The sequence below is a fragment of the Opisthocomus hoazin genome, chromosome 5, assembly GCF_030867145.1.
Source record: "Opisthocomus hoazin isolate bOpiHoa1 chromosome 5, bOpiHoa1.hap1, whole genome shotgun sequence".
Taxonomy (NCBI): Eukaryota; Metazoa; Chordata; class Aves; order Opisthocomiformes; family Opisthocomidae; genus Opisthocomus; species Opisthocomus hoazin.
In genome coordinates this window covers 23,684,550-23,704,472 of record NC_134418.1, presented here as the reverse complement: position 1 = coordinate 23,704,472, position 19,923 = coordinate 23,684,550, and the positions used below count along the sequence as shown (strand labels likewise).

Genomic DNA, 19,923 nt, shown 5'->3' with positions numbered 1-19,923 from the left:
CTTTCACAGCAGAGCGGCTTGTGCTTTAAAATGTTGAATGGCAACTGAGAAGCTTCCCACTCGGAAAAAAAAAAAAAAAAAAAAAGAAAAAAAAAAAAAAAGAAGAAGAAGCAGTAAACCGGCAAGTTTGCCCAAAGTGGTGGGAGCTGCTGAAGGCTCTCTCGGTAGCTCTTCCCTGACGCCGCAGCAGCAGAGCCGCCTGCGCTGCACTACACACACACACAGAAAGAGAGAGGGAGAGAGAGAAAGAGGGAGAGCAAAGAGAGAGCGAGCGAGAGTGAGACAGGGAGGGAGGGAGGAGGAGGAGGAGGAGGGAGGACGAGTCAAGCGCTGCACTCCAGAAAGCCCAGCCTTACCCTCTGTCTTCGCTGCTGCTAGTGCTGCAAGTGTGATAGCTGCTCATCGCAAAACACCAGTTTAGTCCTCAGAAACGATCCTCATTACACGCCCGAGTGTTGCTGCTGTTGCCTTCTCAAACCCGTGATCTGTAGTGATTCTCTCCTATCCTTTCCCTTCCCACCTCCGCTGTAGACTGTGAACAGAGCAACGATTTTTAAAGCAAATGTTTACTCGCCTTTCTTTTAGGCAGAGCTGGCGCGCGTTCGGGGCTCTGCATTTTGCGGAATCACGCTGGTAAGAAAACTCCTTTCTCGCAGATTCCCACCTTCCCCTGTCGTGGCGGTGCTCTTGTGAAATCGCTGCAGTCGCTGTAACTGCATAAAACTCCAGGGAGGAAGGGGGGCTGCCTGAGATCTCAGACTTTCGTCCTGTTTCCCCAGTGCTGTTTGAGCCTTTTGGTCTTTGTGCTTATGTTCTTCCTATTGCCATGATTTGAATATGTCTTTTAAGCGTGTTTGTGGGTTTCCTAGGAGAAGGGAAGAAAAAATACAACCCTTGGAGAAGATGATCAGGAAGGGGGCGAGAGGGTTAGTAGAATAAACTCATGTAAGAAGTAACAGATTTATTTCTGAACAGAGTCTTGCTGCTTCGATGACTGCTAAAATGTAGCGTCACCTACCTGGGTAAGCGGGAAATAAACTTTAACGTTAAAGCTCTCCGCTCAACTTTTGTTTATTTCAGTGCCCGGTTCGCTTCTCCCTTTGACTTTGTGCCTTGTAATCGCCTAGGGCGCTGGCGTGCCCCTAACCCCGCGCCCGGGGGGTGCCCGGCTCCTGTACCTGCCCTCTCCATCCGGATCCTGGAGGGAAAAGAGGGAGGCTCGGGGGGGCTGGCGGGAGAGGGAGGACCCTGTCGACCGCGGGGCAGCCGGCGGAAAGAGAACCGGCGTGTGCGTGTGGGTGTGCGCGGTGTGCGCAGCGAGGCGGGGGCAGGAAGCCGGCTGCTCTTCCCCCTACCCCCCCCGCGAACACGTGTGGGAAAACAAGTTTTTGCGGGCTCTGTGCATGTGCATTGCTCGTTTGAAACGGTGATTTTGAATAAAGGAGGCGAATGGAGCGAAACGTCTCTGTTTCGTCGCGGTGGCATGTCTGAGCGAAAAGCGGCCGGGTATGTTGAGGCGGTTCAAAGCAACGGTCACAGCGTGTCTTTGTCTTTTGGGGGGGTGAGTGAACGTGGGAGGAAGGGAAGGTTGACACCTCTTTCCTTGGGGAGCCCAGGGGCACGGAGGGGCACAGTCGCGCCGCGCGGAATTGGCGCTGAGGAGCGAGGGACCGCTCCCCGTTCCGAAGGGCTGCTGCTCCGGCCGCTCTCCCTACCTCGCCAGAACAACCCCCCCCCCACATGCCGATGCTGAAAACGCTCGGCTTTATATCTGCAGCATCAGCGAGAAAGCCCGGCTCGGCGCAGGCTCAGTGTTCACCGCCGCAGTCCCGGACGGAGGGGGGAGGGCTCGGGAGCTCAGCATCTTCGCAGCGGGTTAAGTAGGATTAATATCAAATCCCTATTATATTTGCCAAGCAACTTGAATTTATCAAAATTCCCCCTCGCTGTTCTGGAGCTCAGAGAGGAGGAAATTTTGCCCACAGTGTAAAATCCAGACATACTAGTACGTAGGAATACCAGCATACTGCATTACACTGGCTCCCTGCACTGACAATACAAATGCAACCCGCAGCTCCCGCTGTTGCCTTCCCTTTGTCCTTTTAAACGCAGCCAGGAAACTTAATGTATTCGCCAGGGGAGGGGCGGGATGAAAGCGCTTTTAACCTCCCCGCCATAAACTTTAATCGGATTCTGGGCTGTTGCACGGCATGGACCCCTCGCTTCTTGTCTGCCTCTACTTCCCCGTTGTCTCCCATGTCTACTTCTACTACGGTCTGCTTTGCGAGAGCCTCTTTCAAGCGAATGAGTGATTTCTTTCTCTTGCCATGTGCAATGGCTCCCCCCTCCCCTTCCCACCCCGGCTGGCCTCCCTTACACACACTACGCCTTTCACATGCAGTCTGCGCACCCCCCGCCCCCGGGCCCCCCCTCTCGTTCTTTCTCTTTTGCAGTGTCTTCACATGCAATCTCTCTCTGAATGTGCAATGTCTTTCCTGCTCGGGATTGAGTCCTAAGTCCTTCACAGTGGATTGGTTCCTCTTTCTGAGCAGAGGTAACGGCCTCCCCCCCCCCCCCCCCCTTCCCTACCATTCCCCCTTCCTCCCCCTCCTCCTCCTTTCCTCCCCCTGGGCAGGCGGCCGGCGTGGGAAATGGGCCCGACGTGCGCTGCATGGTGGATGGCAGCGCTGCTCCCGGGCCACGTGCCCAGGACGCCGGAGGGCGGGGGGAGGGGACGGGGCTGTGCTGGCCGTGTCCACCTCCCTCCCCACCCCCGCATCCCTCTCCTCCGTGCGGAGGGGAGCGGGATATCACACCCCCCCCCCGCCGACACCACCACCCCCCCGGGCTCTCGGTCCCGCCGCCGGGGCGCACACAGCTGTTTGAGCGCCGGTCGGAGCAAGCCCAGCTGTTTCGGGTTGGGGGGGTCTGGCCCTCCCCGTCAAATCTGTTGCGCAGTGTAACTCCCTCCCCCAGCTCTCCCCTCCCCCACGGCCGCACGCAGGCGCCCACCCCCGCTCAGACACGGCACGGCATTTGTCCTCCCGGTCTGGCGAGATCAAGGGGGAAGCAGGATCACAAATGTAATCGGCTGTAATAAATAAAACAGCCCGAGATGCCGGAGATACAGAGGGGAAATAAGAGCTTGTGTCCTTAAAGGGAACATCTGATAAGGCCACCGAGGTGGCACCTTGCGTGTAGGAAGGAATCTGTCTTGCTGACATTTGCAGCTTCGCTGTACGTGGGGGAATCCTAAAACAGCCTGGGAGCTTCCCCAGCTCCTCTGCCCCCCCGCCCCCCCCCCCCATCCACACTCCCCCCACCCCAGAAGCTCCCTTTCCGACGCTCTGCAGCGGGGCTTTGCTGTCGCTGTCGTTGTCGTTGTTGATTGGCAAGACCGGGATCACGGCTGAAACATGCAGATGAAATTAATGGCAAGTTCATCCGCTTTTCGCGGCGCAGCCCGGTTGCTGCCGCCGGCGCCCGAACTCGCGTCCGCGGTTGGCGCTTGCAGCCCGCGACGGTTTGTTGTTCGCAGTTTCGGAATGTCGGTGGCTCTCACTGGAACATGACTTCTGGGATCTGCAGGGGGAATCCATCTCGGGTTAAAGAGAGACAGATTATTTACATATCTATACCACACTACACATTGACAAATACATTTTTCGTGTTACTGTTTGCGCGCACATACGCGCGCACACGAATGAAGAAGCTCCCGAAGGAAAAAAAAAAAGTCATGTGGGCTTGAAAGTAACATATACATAATAATACGAGAAAAAGGTTAAATACAGTAAACATGACAGCAAACTCGAAAGTAAGGGAAAAACAAAGACAGAAACGCCACATAAAGCAGTTAAAGCCGTTTGACGGAAGGGAGAAACTGACTCAAGAACTCCACCAAGGGACAAACAGACGGAATGGCACCACAGCAGCACTAAGCCCGCGTTGACCCTTCGTCTATCCGAAGCGTCGTGCTGATCCGGTGCAATTCTACCGTGATCCCTTCACCCTCACTCTCCGCACCACAACCTCCCCCCGGCCGCTCCAGAGCTCCCTGCGCTGGTTGCGCTGGAGGTACCGGAAATCGGCTGAGTAGCAGCTGACACTTGCCCGGTGCCTCTCAGAGCTTCGGAGATGTGCTTGCTGTGTGTAGTAGCGTGTAATAGGCAGAAGTGATTAAATTATTCGCTGCAGCGACAGCCTTTCTGATGGATGGTAAAACTTGAGAGTTTAAATCAGGAAACGGCAGATCTAAGCAGGTAACAACTGCATCTGCACTTATTTAACTGAATGCTAGCTAAGCATGGAGCCAGTTACTTTGTTTAAATCCTCTGGTCTTCTCTGTGAGAGTTGTGAACTAGCTAACGCACCGGAAAAGTTACTGACAGAGCAAAAATAATCCGTGTTGGATAGCAGTGGTTAAATCACACATGATTATAATTGCTCTTTCTTAAAGTAATATGTGAGGTCCGTTCGAAATAAAAGGTTCTTGCAGCGGCATGATTCCATCAGCTTTTTTGAGTTCTCACAGTTATGAAGAATGACGAAACCTAACATTTAGGAAAAGTGGTTGTGGTTCCGTTTGCTAGGATTTTTGCAGTGTATATATATTGCTTACAAATCACAATGAATAACTTTGAGGTTTCCATTTTTTCTTTTTTTTTTTTTTTTTTAAATACGTTATTCTATAGAATCTGGTATTAAAGACCTTTTACAGAGCAAATTTTTTTCCAGATGTTGATAAAAAATCTAACCATGCAAAATCATGCAGAAATGACAGACAGATCATGTTTAAAATCAGAAGGAAAAAATAATGAAAGGTTTTTAAAAACATGTGAATTTTCATGAGGGAAGTCAGATTTTGGTTAGATTTCTATTTCACATGCAGCTACTGGCTTTCCTGGATTTGCAGTAATGTAAACGAGTGCTGCATCTGGCCCCATTATTTTATATATTTATTTTTTTAATTTAACTGTTGTTCAATTTCTCTAGATTCAAAGTAAACTATAGGGCAAAAAGGCATTTCAAGTGAGTTTGGATTAATTCCTATTAAAAACAGAGGGAAATGATGAATAATTATTATGGATTCTACATATACAGATACAATGAGACATTCAGGGGAGATAATTAAAGCTGGATTTAGTTTAAATGAAATGTATGAAAACCAGGTAGCACTGACAAAGAAAGAAAAATATGTTCATTGTCACTGAAAATATTAAATGGATACATTTGATATGCATATGGATTCACCAGCAGAGAACACCACAGTTACCTTTGGAAATAATGTAGGATTTCTTTATGTAATGTTTCCAAGGATGATATCAATAGCGAGTCCACTGAAGGTCTCCAAGTGCTTTGTAAATTATCCCTCTGAGAGAAAAGGAAGTGCAACGACCTGCTCAGTCACCCAGCAAACCACTAACAAATGGGTCTTTCCAGATAAGGTTAATCAGACCACAGCTTTGCACTAATATAGTTTTTTTTTTAATATATTCTGTGTTCACCTCAGTATTTGAATAAGTGGCAATCACTTCCACTTCATATGACAGACTGCTGGAAAGTCAAAGCAGCTCATTCTGAAGAGAGCTTAAAACAAGTTTGTGTTCCAGGTAACTACAGATACAAAGGAAAGTCTTGTATCATGAAATTTGATGGATAGCAGCAAGATATACAAAACTGCTACAGATATATTTAATAAATATAGATATATTGAATATTGCAGAATATATAGATATTCTCAGCTCCTGCTTGCACTTATTTCTGTCAGCTATCCCTTATATACAGAACTGAGCACACAGACTTTCTAAAACCGTTTCACTTCTACACACTCTTGAGGCTTCTCAACCCAATATATTTTTTCAGTTCTATGCTCTGCATTTCATAATTTTTATTTTTTTTAGGAAGATGCAAATGTCTTTATTGTGAGTTAAAGTTTTCTTTAATTTTTAAGTGAGAATCAGCAGATCATAAAATGTTTTGTCTGATATTCCTAGTGCATCCTGTGCAGCTTTAATTCATTATTAATATAATTCAGGATAGCATAAAAGTTCTGGCATGCCTTCGTGCATCTATTGTGTCATCTGTCTGTTGAGTGGAAGAGAAAATATCCTAGCAAGATGGCAACTCTGCAGAGTTCAGAAGCAGAACCTTTGATATTAAAATTCAAATGCAGTGATGGATAATTGAATCCTGTGGCGCTCTATTCCTTTCTGTAAGTTAACGCCAATATATGTTATTGGTTATAACTAAAATGTAATTTTTAAGTCTACACTTATACTGACTTATTTGGGAACTTTAATGTTTCTGTCTACTTCATCAAAAATAATCATTTCTCTCTGGCTGAAATAAGAGTTATATAAATACATAGATATTATAAATTAGGGAAATAAACATGGTGGCAAGGAAAGGAATTTAGAATAGGACCGAATTGTTAATTGCTTGCTGGACCATTTGTTTGGCCTTGTCCTGCAATGATTAAAATTGCTTTACTAGGTATTTTATAATGTTAGACTTGCCTTTTCTTGTCACATGAAAAGTGAAACATTAGAACCCTTAGAGGTTGTATTGTTATAACCCATATTTAGCTGTACAGTGCAGAAGCATACCATTTTTTTGTTAATCCTTTGTTTGACTCTTAACAGAAGCATGACTATTCACTGAAAAAAAGCAAGGGCTATTCACCTGCTACCACCTGCTGTTAATGGTGAGCAAGATAAAGCAAGTGTGAAGAGGTGGTGTCCCTCGCACCTTTCCCTGAAATAGGTTAAATCATGAACATATATATCCATGCCCGCACTGCACATGCCTAGTGAAGAACGTTGTCATTTAGCCAAACTGAGCATTAGAGGCTGGGGAAGGCCCAGTTTATATCATCCTAAAACAGGATCCCGTAAGCACTGATAGGAAAAACAATAAAGACAAGTTAATCCAGTAGTCAAGAGTGTTCTAGGCTGGTAAGTACTGATCTATATGCTGGTACAACCTTGATCAGCTTTGCTTCTGAAATGTTTTGCACTGCTACCCTAGTTCTGCAAAATAAGAGTGAAGAGGTTGTAGCCACCCTTCCTGTGGAGAAGATTACATATCCTGTCTTTGAAATAATTTGTCCTCCTGCTGTCTGTTTTGCACTTTTTGCCATGCACAAGCAACCATACTTTTATGCCTGCTTTGACTGTTTTGCACAGTTTCTCGGTGATCATCCTTGGCATAATTACATTTTTAGCTTCCTTTGTAAAAGTAATAAGCACTGTACAGAGTGGATTTTTATGACCTACAATATATCTAGAGGGAGAGAGTTACTGATAAGTTTCCACATTTTTCATCTTCTGATAGAAGCTTGACATATCTTCCAGTTCATTCATTCTGTGAGATGATTAAAAAGTTGTTCTTCAACAAACTAAACCTCATCCAGGGCTCAGCAGGAAATAACTGCAATTTAAGCACAGTAAAGAACAGTCAGGGCAAACCAAAGTATACCTCTTTCTTTGCCTTTTAAGATCATGGTAAAAAGAGAAAAGCAGTCTAATATTGTGATAAAACTGGAAGCCTGCAGCAGCTGGTTAATGGGTAAGGATATAGAACCTAATCCAAAGCACACAGAAGTCAATGGAAGTACTTTGACTAAATAAGCTTTGCATTAGACACCTAGTGAGTGAACGATGTTTAAAGCATTCATGTAGATCTTAAGCAGATGACTGAAGAAGAACATGATGTGCATTTTGATCAAAATAAAGGCCATTAAACCACTTGGTGTAGATATTATTTTGGCTGACCATAGAGATCGTGTTTACGACTCAAAACAAATTGGCAGTGGATCCTTGGGTAATGAGTCCCATCGTCCACTAGTGCAAGAACTCATATTGCATAAAAGCAATATTTTTATATATATATATATATAAAAATTCTTAGGCTGATGTTGATCTTGAAATTCTATATCATCACTATAAACATCCGCAGGCTCTTTTTACCCATCCCTGTGTTTACAGAGAGTATTTATCTCATCTTCATTTTGTTTGCAAAATAATAAAAGATTTTTCAATTTCCTCTCATGAATGAAGTTCTTTATTCCTGACATCATGCTGACAGACTTCCTCTTCACCTCCACTCCATTTTTATTGAAGCTTTCAGTGAAGCTTTCTTTAATATGGAGAACAGGAATTGTTCATCATTTCCATCATGAAGATGCATTCTACCTCGTGTAATAGCATTAAACATCCACTTCTTTCCCAGAAATACCTTGTCTAATACTCTAATATTAGCATTTTTCACAACTGCATCATTTTTTGGTGGCTGATAGTCGTTCTCTAGTAGATTGGCTGGATGTTTCTCTTTCTCTGTCATTTCCGGCTGATGAGCTCACAGTTTGTTGCTGAAAATCTTGTTACATTGCTCTTTGTACTATTAAGTGTAATCCCATTTCTATCATAGAAGTCATCAAAGTAATTTCATTCTTCCTGTATGTTTTTATGATTTTGATGATTCTCAGACTTGGTTTACCAGCAAATTTCAGCAGCATGCTCCAGGTTTTTGTGATCTAGTCTTTAATTTAAATATCATAAAGGTGTATCGCAAGATAGCCCGTGAAGAACCCCTTAACACCTTCCACGTAATGATGCAAACACCTAACACAATCTGTTGTCCTCTTCTGATTAGTCAATTCTTTATCTTCTTAATCTTAGCTAACACTTTTCCTATCATATAGTGTCAAAAACTGTTTTAAAATCTGGATAGGTGATTTCTTATCCACTTGCCTTGCTTAGAAGAGAAATTAACAAAGAAAGATATCATCTAAATGGTATCATCTACCTTTTGAAACCTTTAGATTGATTTTGGTTTTTGCTTTGTACTTCTGTGCCATTAGTCACTCTTTGCTCCTAAATTTATTTTGAAGCTTTGCATTCTAAAACCATCTAAAAATCATATTGAGACATCTATGTATTTCCCTCCTTCAGCTTCCCTTTTCAAATGTAGGCAGGCCATTTGCTATTTTCCATAAATACTTATCCTGATATACTTACTAAGAATCCTTGTTCTAGACCTTTCAGATATATGCACTAATTCCTTCAGGATTCTGCAGTGGAGGTAATCAATCAAGACCGTTTGCTTTGAGTATTTTGTAGTCTTAGAATTAATTTAATTTCAGATGTGATAATTCTTCTTCCATGTCTTTACTTTCATTAATCGTTTTCCTCATTTCCACATCATGAGCCTTGTTGAAAGCTGAAACAATGTATAATTTGAGTATGTCTAGGTAAACAATCGTAGTTTTACTTCTTTTTGCTAATTTGTAGCATGTTCTGCAAAAGTGAAACCATTGCTTTCTTAGCAAATTTCTGCATAAGACCTGAAGGCAGATACTCCATTAAAGTCTACAAGGTGATCTACTATTTACATATTCTGCTATTTTGCCACTGTATGTCTGTGTGTCTGTGTTGTCTATGTATTGCCTGCATATTGTCTACATCATTCATCTGCAAGTTCATTATTTTGCACTTCTGAATGCTTTATATTAAAAGTAGAAGAATGAGAGTGAAAAGGTAAGTAGATCATTCCAGAACAGAAGAGGTTAAATCTGACCAAAAGAATTTAGCACTTTTGCAGAGTAGGATAGTGCATAGATAAGGAGAAAACAGGTGAAAACAAATTGAAAATGTGCATGGGTTTGGCATTTTACAAGAACAGAGCTGTCCAGAGTGTTAAAGGTTAATCCAAAGGAAGAGGGATACCAGCAGTTATCAGATGTTATGAGGCTGAATATACAGTAAAAATATATATATATTTAAGTCCTTGATGAACAAGCCAAATCCATATACTAGAATAAATTGTTCCATGAAGATTCTTCTGCCAGGTACCTTAGAGAAGTTTAGAGAGATAAATTAGAAAAAGAGTATTCAAAATAGAATAATGGAGTGGTGAAAATAGGGAACCATTGTTTTTAAATTTTATGAACACATACAATCAAAATTTTATAAAAGAGAAGTGGGAAAGAACAGATTTCAGAAAGTTGAGGGAGTTCTAATTTTCATTTTAAAACTATACATCAACACAGATGGGTGAATCTACTTTTTAACGAAGATATTTGTCTTTTATTAACTATTGTTTTTGTTTTAAGAATATTTTGGCATTTTTATACTAAATTCTTCTTTCTCAAGGAAGTCTACATGACTCATAGTGTGGTTTAAAGAGGATATATTTAATTTACTATAGCTCCAAAAAATTCATGAACACAAACTAACGACAAGAAAAGTTTTCTAGTTTTGATCTAATGTGTCATTCCTGGAAGCTGTTATTGACTTAACTTGTTATTAATACTACTCTGAAAGTTATAAGTCAGAATGATAACATCAGCTATTATGACTTCATGACACTCTGAGTAATACACCCCTTTTCAAAGTTGCTTATTACTTTACTGAGCTTCAGCACATAACTTCTTCTTTCAAAGTTTGAAGATATAGTTAAAGGTTTGAAAAAAGTCAGACTGATTCAGTGATATCTCATAGTGAAGCTAGATTATTGTACCGATGATGAAATTTATAGACAATCTTTTTCAAATAGTTTATACACTTTCATGCATTTCACTAGGAACTTGAGCTTTCGAGAGGCTAGCTTTTGTGACTATTTTGTGTGAATACTAACATCCACCCATTCAAGTTTGTTCAAGTTGCAGTCCACCAAAAAATCCTGAATTTTACATAAGATTGGTAAGGACTTTACATTTTTAGAAAATAAATTCACCAACGATTTCTCTCACATTGGGTCTAGCCCAGCATGTGGTTGACTAATACTTTCTTGACAATTTCAGATCTTTGCCCAGACACTGCTTTCCTCGGATATTATGTGACCTCTCTTTTGCGACATAGCAGTGTGGATCAGAAAGCTGCCATGTTTGAACATGAGGGCATGAAAGTTAGATCAGAATAGAGAGAAAAGGATGAAGAAAGGTTATTGACTGTCCTAAGTACCAATTATACCAAAAAAAAACCTGTGAAATTTACTGTAAAATTATTCCATTCATGCTTTCCATAAACAATGGTAGAATAGTATATGTTTAGTTGTTGTTCAAATAGCAAAGACTCATTCAGCAGATCATAATGATACAGTCCTGATGACCAATGAAGTGAGCATTGCTGATAGAGCATATGATTAAATTTTAATTCTGTTTTCAGTTTGTTTGATTGGGTTTTGGCTAGGAAATGGTATAGAAATAAAACCTCACAAACCCCAAAACTATTATCAAGAGCTTTATTCATATTACCAGTTCAAATACTCAGAAAATATCAGAATAATACCGTCAGTAGACCCTTAATTCTGATGCCACTGCACCATCCATTACAATGTTTGAGTGCAATATAATTACATGCTCACCTACTCCTTCCCCAGTAGATTTCAACATGGAATAAAATAAATAGATAACTAAATAATTTAATTAAACATACATGAACAAGTATGTATTAAATAAACAAATATATTTTAATAAATTAAAAAAGTATTTTTGTTTAATTACACAGAGCAAAAGTGTAAGGTTGAACTTAATAAGAAACTACTTAATTATTTTTTTTCCATGTTCAGTGTTGGTCTCAAGGCCTTATTTACTGCACATTGTTCAAATAACTTCCCGTACACAGAATTCCTAACTGGAGTTTTTTGTGATGTACATCTCTGCATTGTTTAAAAAGTTCAAAAATGTTATTTAATTGGGGAATAACTGTATTATACTGGGGGTTATTATGATTCCAGTATTAGAAATGGGAAGGTAATATGGAGATGCAGGTCAAAAATATCCACAGATTTAGGTTATCAAATTTGAACCCTTTAGGTCCATAAAAACTTTCACTGACATAGTGTATGTCTGGGTATGTGCACTGTTCTGCAAATCAGTTTCAGGATTTCAGGTAAGAACTCAGAAATAGGTAAAATCACAATCAAAATGTTTTTTTCTGTGACTTGGTATCACAGGGGAATTCTACGATGGAAGTGAGTGTCAGTCTCCAGCTTTGAAGTACAATGCTTTCACACCATGAAACACTGTTTTCCTCCTTGATTTCACTTCAGAGAAGGTCATTTCTGCACAATGAAGAAAGCAGGGCCCTTGAGGGCAAAATTATGAAAGACTATGTCAGACTGCACACATACAAGTGAGTGGAACTATGGTTCCACCTATAACTTCATTTCGATAATTTTCTGTCTATGAAATCAGCATTTCATTTTTTGACCCTAATAATGTCCTTTTAATATTATTGTGTGGCATATAGTAATTTCTGTTGCAGGCAGAGGACAGCAAAGATCCCTATCTCCTCAAAAGCAAATGCGTTTAGGTATACCACACTTTGGAGAAGAAGGAACTAGGGCAGGGGGAGAAGGGGTCAGCATAAGTGGGAGATGCACAGATGGTAGAAGTTCCCAAATGTTCTAGTCTTCTCTCTGGGCATCTTTTGCTATATGTGTGATAACGTTTGTTAGAAGGCATGATTAAGGCTTTATAGGCTTCACAGATGGAATGTAATTTAGTGGGAGATTTGAAAGATAGAAGATTCAGACATGAAATGGATTCCATGAAAGGAATTAGAAAGGGTCAGGTCTAGAGAGACAACACAGATGTAATGACAACTAATTATTGTTCTGTAAACAAAAGTTTGGTTGAGCAGTTAAATTGTCTTCAGTAACTTTATTAGGGTTAGGTTAGGTTAGGTTAGGTTAGGTTAGGTTAGGTTAGGTTAGGTTAGGTTAGGTTAGGCTGGAATACCTCTCTGTGAAAGAGAAGACCTGAGTCAGTTCCCTTCATCCAGGGATAGCTCTGTTTTTCTCAAAGGAATATGTATCATAAAACTTGCAAGCAGTTCAGAAAACATTTTTAGAGTCATTTAACATACAGCCACCCTACATTCAGTTAAGTAGCCTAATTATTAGGCTACAGAATCAGGTAAGTTTTCTGTCTCTCCTTTTCCTCCACCAAAAGTCATCTACACTTCCACCCATCCTCCAAATTATGGCAAGCCTCATGTCCACTATGTTATATATCAAGTAGGAAGAAAGCACCTTGAGCACATGAAGTCAGTAAACTTGAGAATATTTTTCTATTGAGGGAAATAAAAGAACGTCATACCAGATAAACTGATTTTTCCTAGGCCTGATCTCAGAGATTCCTACTCAACATATATACATAGGCTTGTACTTGTATATTTATAAATATATGTAATTTGGTTACCTGATAATAGCAAGAAAATATTTGGCAAGCAGCTGCTGACAGATGTAAATTTTTATAAACTGACGGAGTTGTCAATAGGACATCAAAATTATTTATCAGCGAAGTACAGAATATGATCAATTTTCTCAGGTTGGATTCATTGGTAGAAAGACTTGGAACTAATAATTTAAGCTGCTTTTTTTTCTATGTACTTTAAAAGCAGAAATAGCAGTTTTTTAGAAAATAGTTTTATTTTTAATTAGCAAAAGGATTAGGTGTTCACTAACTGCCTGTAGAAGAATGGAAACTTCATTATTGATCCTCAGCCATGTCACAAATTTAAGGTCTGAAACTGAGAACAGCCAACGTAATAGTGCTTTCTCACCACACAAGCACTCTCACCAAAACCACCACTCAAGGCCACTGTCACATCTGACTTGCTGATACAAAAAAAAATGACCTCTGGGCCAGACTAAGGACTAATCAGCCATGAAATACTACTTTAAAAATAATATTTTGCTCTTTATAAAGGGAAAATAAAACTTTTTAATATTCAGGTCTTGCCCTATCTTTACAACAGTAGGATTTCTGTTAATGATTCTTCATTAAACCCAATTGCAAACCGGAGTGAGACAAAAATATTCCCATCTTGTGGGTGTTTCATGGGTTTAAGATATATTTATGAAGAAAAAAGCATACCCCTTTCTGAAAAAAGGGCACATTTCCATTTTAAAGAAGGGTGTTAGAGAGTCAAACTCTCATATTTGATGTACAAGTATATTGTGGCCAGAATCCCACATGATTGTAGCCTGCTCTTGATAAAGTGTTTTGCTTGGCTGGCTTTCTTCAGTGTTTTGTTTCCCGTAGCTGTCTGTTCTTTATGAAAATATCTGCGTGCCAATTTAAGGCATTCTGAAGTCAATCAGTTGTAAATGTAAGCGTGTATTATGGGACTTTCCTTCACTTTAATGTGGTTAATGGATATGTTCCCATGACATTTAAATGGACTGGTGTCTCAGCACATTTTCAAAATCACTCTATTCAAAGACATTTCCATTTATAATGGAGCTTAAATCTCATTTCCCTCAATATCTGCCCTCACATAGTCTTTTATAAGGCTTCTCCGGAAAAAAATTATATCTCAGCTGCTGCTCCTGCTCTTAATGCTTTCCCAATATCGGTAAGACCAGAAACCAACTGACGCCTTACTCTGCTACTCATACAGAGACAGTATGCAGGCACTGTACTATTAATTCCTGGCTGAAGCACTCTGTGCTACCATTTCGTATTATCGACACACACTGCTTCTGCTTCATGCCTCACTTTAGTCTCTGCAACTTCACATTTTCCCCGTAGGAACTTAGTGTAAGGCTGGTAAAGGTTCCCTTAATTTAAAGATACTGCAGATCCTAATTGGAAATGAAAAAAAGTCACCTGAAATAGTAGTACAGACACAGTCCTGGATGAGTAGAAGGAGAGAAAATAGAAGGGGATATAAAGAAGGTGAAAAAAGAGGTGGAAGTTATACTATTTGATTGTGTCCTTCACTTTCTGAGTCAGCAGGAGCCAAGAGCTCTGCAGGGGCACACTTAGCCTTCACATTTCTCCACAGAAACCCCATCTGGCCAGCTAAATTGCCAGCAATTGAGAAGCCATGCAGGAAGCTGTATCCAGCTATTCTCATTCAGTGTGAAGGTTACTGTGTTGTGGAGGCAGTGGAAGAGGAAATAAGGAAAACGTTACAAGACTATGCCTCTCACATACAACAAAGAGAAGCACCGAATATGTGACCAAATTTGGGCTATTCACTGCTGTGGTTCTTAAGCACATAAAGAATTAGACATTCTGGGAAAATTTAGCTACTACTTTAGAAAGACTCAACTTCAGACAATCTTGGAAATAAAAATGTTTGTGGAGAAAAAAGCTGAAGGAAATTGAATAACCAAATTTTACTATAGAATTTTTTACTTGCATTTCAAAATCAAAAGCTTTTACTTGTAATCTTTGTGTCAAGTTATCTGAAGAAAATTTCTTGGAGCTCTAGTTGGCCTTTGCAAGGACCTCTAACTTTTACCCCCATTTAAAAGGCCTAGAAAAATACAATGCCTTCTCTAAGTCTCTTAACATGCAATGTTCACTCAAATGCAAGTACTGAAATGAGATGTAAACCAAAGAAAACTATACCAACATTGCATAAAAAACCCAATAATCTATGCGGGGAAAGCTCCAGAAGAATATATCAGCCATTGGTTTATATGAACAGTTAGTGAAACACCAATTGCACTCTTGTCTTTTAGTTGAGTGTTTCCCAATGGGTGAGACTGCTCCAACTAGAGAAATGCACCAGCATTAAAGGTGAAGCACAGAACAGAGTATGATCCAATGAATGTATTAACTTAGACTCTGTGCCCAGACTGGTGCTGCCAGCAGTAGCAAATTGAAGGAAAGAAGATGGACAAGTACAACAGTGTGAAAAAAATGGGAAATGGGGGAGAAAACACAACACAGTAGTCCAGAAAATCTTGCTACCAGTGTTTTGTCTCACTGATCACAGGAAAATATAGTAGATAAGCAAATATACGTTTGTCATATGCCTTCTTTAGCTGCCTGGTGCTAGTTGTAATTGGGTGTCAGTGTGTTGTGTTATCCAGGACATCTGAGATATTGTCAGGTGACTAGGTCTCCCAACACTGCCTTATTGATCAAGTCTTCACATGATCTAAGCAATTTACAAGGGGATTAGTCTCCTGGTTGCAGCAGGAAACGAAAGATCATTAAATTCAAGATTGCCAGTCCTTTGTGATTGGTGTGAAGTATCTGGGTTTCAGCATGTGAACTTCAACTTTAGTTTGAGACTTTTTTTTTTTTCCCACGGAGTGAAACTTGTTTTCCAAAAGCCTCCTAAACCTTTGACAACTGAGGACAAAAAAGTGTCCCAGGAATAAATTAGTTGGTTGTTTATAAGTGCACTTACCACTTAGTGAGTTTTGAAAATCATCAGTTCTCATCCAGTAAGGCTGGAGATATGTGTCACATCAGTAGTGAAGCAGAGAGCAGAACAGAAAATAATGAACTTCCCTCAAGGCTAACTCAATATACTTCATTCTATTCACGAGTAGTGGAAGATAGATATCAACTTTTTCTACTGTCTTGCAGCTATTAAACTGGTTTTAGGGGCAAATTTCTAGTAGTCTCAGTTAATTTTAAAATTTTAAAAATATTTTTGTAAGACTTTCACATTTTTTTTTGCTAGAAAAGATAAAGAAAAGGATAATTAACTATCTTCTTCCCAGCAATGTAGAGGTACTGATTAACGTTAAATCAAGTTACAGTGCATATTGAAGAGTGCTAAAAAAACTATCTTGCTACTAAAAGCAAGCAGGATCATAGAATCATAGAATGGTTTGGGTTGGAAGGGACCTTAAAGATCATAGAGTTCCAACCCCCCTGCCATAGGCAGGGGCACTTTCCACTAGACCAGGTTGCCCAAAGACCCATCCAACCTGGCCTTGACCACTTTCAGCGAGGGGCATCCACAGCTTCTCTGGAAAACCTGTTCCAGTGCCTCATCACACTCGTAGGAAAGAATTTCTTTCTTACATCTAATCTAAATATACCCTATTTTAACTTAAAGCCATTACCCCTTGTCCTATCACTACAGGCCCTTGTAAAAACTCCCTCTCCAGCTCTCTTGTAGGCCCTCTTCAGATACTGGAAGGCTGCTATATGTTGTCCTCGGACCCGTCTCTTCTCCAGGCTGAACAACCGTAACTGTCTCAGCCTTTCCTCTTAAGAGAGGTGTTCCATGCCTCTGATCATTTTGGTGACCCTCCTCTGGACTCACTCCAACAGGTCCCCATCTTTCCTGTGCTGAGGGCTCCAGAGCTGGATGCAGGGATCCACAGCTGGATGCAGGACTCCAGGTGGGGTGTCACCAGAGCAGAGGGGCACAATCACCTCCCTCCACCTGCTGGCCATGTTTCTTTTGGTGCAGCCCAGGATGTGGTTGGCTTTCTGGGTTGCAAGCACACATTGCTGGGTCACGTTGCGCTTCTCGTCAACCAACATCCCCAAGTCCTTCTTGCCAGGGCTGCTCTCAATCCATGCTTCACCCAGCCTGTATTTGTGCTTGGCCTTGCCCTGATCCATGTGCAGGACCTTGCACTTGGCCTTGTTAAACTTCCTGAGGTTCGCATGGGCCCACTTCTCAAGTCTGTCCAGGTCCCTCTGGATGGTATCCCCTTCCTCCGGCATGTCGACCGCACCACACAGCTTGGTGTCCTTGGCAAAGCAGCTGAGGGTGCACTCAATCCCGCTATCCTTGTTGCTGACACAGATGTTAAACAACACTGGTCCAAATACTGACCGCTGAGGAATGCCACTTGTCACTGGTTTCCTCTTGGACACTGAGCCACTGACTGCAAATATTCGAGTGTGACCAGCCAGCCAAATCTTCATCCACTGAGTGGTCCATCTGTCAAATCCATGTCTCTCCAATTTAGAAACAAGAATGTCATGCAGGACAGTGTCAAATGTAGATCTATTATGCTTCTTCTAGAAATTGCACTTTCTTGTACATCAGATGCTAATACAGATTTTTGTAATTCTCTGCAAAGACCATGTATTAAGAATGTCTGTCTATAAAAATAAAAATAAAGTAATTGCAACACTAATCTTACTTCATTTCTGTCCAAAATTGGCAATGAATACAGATTTAGGCATATTCAGTCTGGGTGTTTGCAAAAACTATATGCCAAACAATAATGTTCTTATTCAATTAGAATCACTTTCTTTCAGCTGAGTCTGAGTACATATGTTTCTCTTTGTCTTTTTCCAGTACAGCAACTGTGAGACACTGTGCATATTATAAACCACGTTTTGATGCATTATACTTTTGGACTAGGTTCTGAAGTGTTCAGGACATGTCAGAATGGAAGTTAACAACCATAATTAGGTTTTCTGCTGCTGCCCTCTGCCACTTTGATAAAGTGCTCTTTTACTGCAAAAATGCCTTCCCGCAATCACATCTGTATCATTTCCTTGCAAAATTTTTGACAGCAGAATGGGATCAATCACACGACCTTTTAGCAGAGCCCTAACCACAAAACAGAACCTTTTCTTTCTTTCCATGCCGCTGGGAGTTTGCATGCATTTCTGGTGAGTCCCAAAGAGCTTCCCAGGGAAAGCTGGTGCAGACTGACTTTTTTCTAAGCTTCAGTTCCCTCTTGCTCACCAGAGGATGGTGGGAACAAGCTCATTCTCCTGTGGACTTCAATTCTATTCCTGATTTATCAACAGATGGCAGTAGAAAACTCTCTACCTATCTATCTTCAGACCAAAGACCTCACAAATAACCCTACTAATAACTAAGCAAGAAAAAATATGCAAGCCTTTGCTGCTTAAGTCTTCTCTGTATTATGTGCTTTAAACTTTTCAGTGCAGTGGAAGTCTCCTAAATATTAATTTTATGCTGAGCCTGAATGACCAGAAGCTGCTGCTGCTTTTGCAATGGCTCTTTCCTGTCATCTGCATCTGTTTTTGAATGATACTTTTATAGATGCACTTTATTTTTCTAGTTGTGAAAGAGTATATTGAATACAGATGATAGGAAATCATTTGCTTTTCCCACAAACAGGTTACTGTGATGAAGAGTCAGTTCTCTGATGTCAGTAAAGACTTCTTCAAATGTCATCATTACAGTGACAGAACAAGTAATTTAATAAGCAAGTTTTTCAGACTTGCCTCACTAGATTTTGACATTTCATTAATTCCTCCCCCTTCAAAGCAAGTAGATGGTATAATAAACTTAGTGAATTCTTTATATAGATTGAAACATTAAGATGCTTGGAATATACAGTAGTTGCTTATTCTTTTTCTTAAAACTTGCTGGTGTCTTGGCATTGCCAACGAAGGAAAAAGCATTACCATAAAAATTTCTGAGAGGCATTTTCTTGTGTAATTTATAATAGTGGGTGTCTGATATAGGAAACCTCATATTATATAATTCTCTTTTTGACTCAAGGCACATGAATTAGGGCAAGAATTCTTGATTTCTATTCCCACCTCTTTCACTAACTTCTCTTCATAATTCTTTGCACTTAGCAATTTGCCAGCATGTTTCCTATTGTGAGAGAAACTGATTTCAAAGGAATAAAAGGAGAAGAAATGGCTCTTTCAGGCGCTAGTGGAGGGAGTGGCTTACAGTTTTAAACATAGTGGAAATGTTTGAATTCTCTGAGCCAATGATTTAAATTGAAGTAAGTTTGACTCAAGTCTTCTTCAAGATGTGAACACTGATTTCCCTTCAATTTAGTCTGCAGATTTTTTTAGATTATACTTTAAGCACCGATGAAGTGTTGGCTGTGTGAGTATGCTACGGAGCCTTGGGAGTACTTGGCAAAGGAAAGCGTATGTCCTAGAAGCAGAGCAGAATATTTTGCCTCCACACACTGTTCCACAGAAATCTTGTGGGAAAGCCAGCATAGTCAAAGCCATAAAGACTGAAGCCTCATTTTTTTAAGAGTTTTTGCTTTCTGCTTTCTCACTCTTTTTTCTATTTTGGGTTGGGTTTTTTTTCCCCTCTAAGGAAACTGAGAAATCTACCATAATAGAATACATTTTGCTCCCATAAGCAGAAATATTTTTTGATTTGTACTCTTTCCCTGATGTGTGGTAGATACACCAGAAGGCTGTGCTGCCATTCAGCGTGACCTGGATAAGCTGGAAACCTGGTCAGAGAG

General features: G+C 40.7%; 1 long non-coding RNA gene across 1 annotated transcript in view; it reads left to right on the top strand.

Moving 5' to 3' along the window:
- Positions 1 to 2,472: 2,472 nt before the first annotated feature.
- Positions 2,473 to 19,923, top strand: part of LOC142361540 (uncharacterized) — a 53,873-nt gene continuing 36,422 nt past the window's right edge. Inside the window, exon 1 of the long non-coding RNA XR_012764158.1 lies at positions 2,473 to 2,554. This is a non-coding gene — a long non-coding RNA (uncharacterized LOC142361540). The remainder of the gene's footprint in view (positions 2,555 to 19,923) is intronic.